This window comes from Centroberyx gerrardi, chromosome 2 (genome assembly GCF_048128805.1).
Source record: "Centroberyx gerrardi isolate f3 chromosome 2, fCenGer3.hap1.cur.20231027, whole genome shotgun sequence".
In the NCBI taxonomy this organism is placed as follows: Eukaryota; Metazoa; Chordata; class Actinopteri; order Beryciformes; family Berycidae; genus Centroberyx; species Centroberyx gerrardi.
In genome coordinates this window covers 1,737,164-1,739,663 of record NC_135998.1, presented here as the reverse complement: position 1 = coordinate 1,739,663, position 2,500 = coordinate 1,737,164, and positions in this window count along the sequence as shown.

The window sequence follows — 2,500 nt, the reverse complement described above, 5'->3', positions numbered from 1 at the left end:
CCAGGGGGCCCTCCACTTCACTTTTAACCCAATTTAGAGCACCTGCTTCGGCCACACACACCTGGGAGCGGGCCCCTATCTCCAGGCGGCTCTCCACTTCACTTTTAACCCAATTTAGAGCACCTGCTTCGGCCACACACACCGGGGAGCGGCCCTCTATCTCCAGGCGGCTCTCCACCTCCCTTTTACCCAATTTAGAGCACCTGCTTCGGCCACACACACCTGGGAGCGGGCCCCTATCTCCAGGCGGCTCTCCACTTCACTTTTAACCCAATTTAGAGCCCCTGCTTCGGCCACACACACCTGGGAGCGGGCCCCTATCTCCAGGCGGCTCTCCACTTCACTTTTAACCCAATTTAGAGCCCCTGCTTCGGCCACACACACCTGGGAGCGGGCCCCTATCTCCAGGCGGCTCTCCACTTCACTTTTAACCCAATTTAGAGCCCCTGCTTCGGCCACACACACCTGGGAGCGGGCCCCTATCTCCAGGCGGCTCTCCACCTCCCTTTTACCCGATTTAAAGCCCCTGCTTCGGCCACACACACCTGGGAGCGGGCCCCTATCTCCAGGCGGCTCTCCACCTCCCTTTTACCCGATTTAAAGCCCCTGCTTCGGCCACACACACCTGGGAGAGGCCCCCTATCTCCAGGCGGCTCTCCACCTCCCTTTTACCCGATTTAAAGCCCCTGCTTCGGCCACACACACCTGGGAGCGGGCCCCTATCTCCAGGCGGCTCTCCACTTCACTTTTAACCCAATTTAGAGCCCCTGCTTCGGCCACACACACCTGGGAGCGGGCCCCTATCTCCAGGCGGCTCTCCACCTCCCTTTTACCCGATTTAAAGCCCCTGCTTCGGCCACACACACCTGGGAGCGGGCCCCTATCTCCAGGCGGCTCTCCACCTCCCTTTTACCCGATTTAAAGCCCCTGCTTCGGCCACACACACCTGGGAGCGGGCCCCTATCTCCAGGCGGCTCTCCACTTCACTTTTAACCCAATTTAGAGCCCCTGCTTCGGCCACACACACCTGCTATCGGCCCCCTACCTCCAGGGGGCCCTCCACCTCACTTTTACCCCAATTTGGAGCCCCTGCCTCGGCCACCCACACACCTGTTAGCTGCCCCCTATCTCCGGCCCCTAACCTCCACCATCCAGGAACCCCAGCACCAGCCGAACCTGCAGACCCACTCTTAAGCACCCCTCCCCGGATACAAGCAGACTACCATCCGCCCAAACTTTCCTGCTCCTGGTATACCAACTCAAATTTTGGTGCCCCTGGTACTCCAACTTAAACTTTGTGCTCCTGGTACTCCGCCTGTTTTCGCCCCACAGCCTAAGTGCCGCAGCACTTTGTCATTTTTTTAAACAAAATATTTCTTTCTGCTCCTGGTACTCCCTGGAGCTCCAGGGAGGTAGGGGGGCGCCCTGGAAGCCCTGCCCGAGGCTGTGCGCCTCTTCCCGGGCAGGATTTTCACCCCGAGCCCCTGGTGGCAGTTGGACTTTAACTTTTTTTTTTCTATTTGGATTTGCTCCTGGTACTCCCTGGAGCTCCAGGGATGGTAGGGGGGCGCCCTGCCCGAGGCTGTGCGCCTCTTCCCGGGCAGGATTTTCACCCCGAGCCCCTGGTGGCGGTTGGACTTTAACTTTTTTTTTTCTATTTGGATTTGCTCCTGGTACTCCCTGGAGCTCCAGGGAGGTAGGGGGCGCCCTGGAAGCCCTGCCCGAGGCTGTGCGCCTCTTCCCGGGCAGGATTTTCACCCCGAGCCCCTGGTGGCAGTTGGACTTTAACTTTTTTTTTTCTATTTGGATTTGCTCCTGGTACTCCCTGGAGCTCCAGGGATGGTAGGGGGGCGCCCTGCCCGAGGCTGTGCGCCTCTTCCCGGGCAGGATTTTCACCCCGAGCCCCTGGTGGCGGTTGGACTTTAACTTTTTTTTTTCTATTTGGATTTGCTCCTGGTACTCCCTGGAGCTCCAGGGATGGTAGGGGGGCGCCCTGCCCGAGGCTGTGCGCCCCTTCCCGGGCAGGGCTTTCACCCCGAGCCCCTGGTGGTGGTTGGACTTTAACTTTTTTTTTTCTATTTGGATTTGCTCCTGGTACTCCCTGGAGCTCCAGGGATGGTAGGGGGGCGCCCTGCCCGAGGCTGTGCGCCTCTTCCCGGGCAGGATTTTCACCCCGAGCCCCTGGTGGCGGTTGGACTTTAACTTTTTTTTTTCTATTTGGATTTGCTCCTGGTACTCCCTGGAGCTCCAGGGAGGTAGGGGGGCGCCCTGGAAGCCCTGCCCGAGGCTGTGCGCCTCTTCCCGGGCAGGATTTTCACACCGAGCTCCTGGTGGCGGTTGGACTTTAACTTTTTTTTTTCTATTTGGATTTGCTCCTGGTACTCCCTGGAGCTCCAGGGATGGTAGGGGGGCGCCTTGCCCGAGGCTGTGCGCCTCTTCCCGGGCAGGATTTTCACACCGAGCCCCTGGTGGCGGTTGGACTTTAACTTTTTTTTTTCTA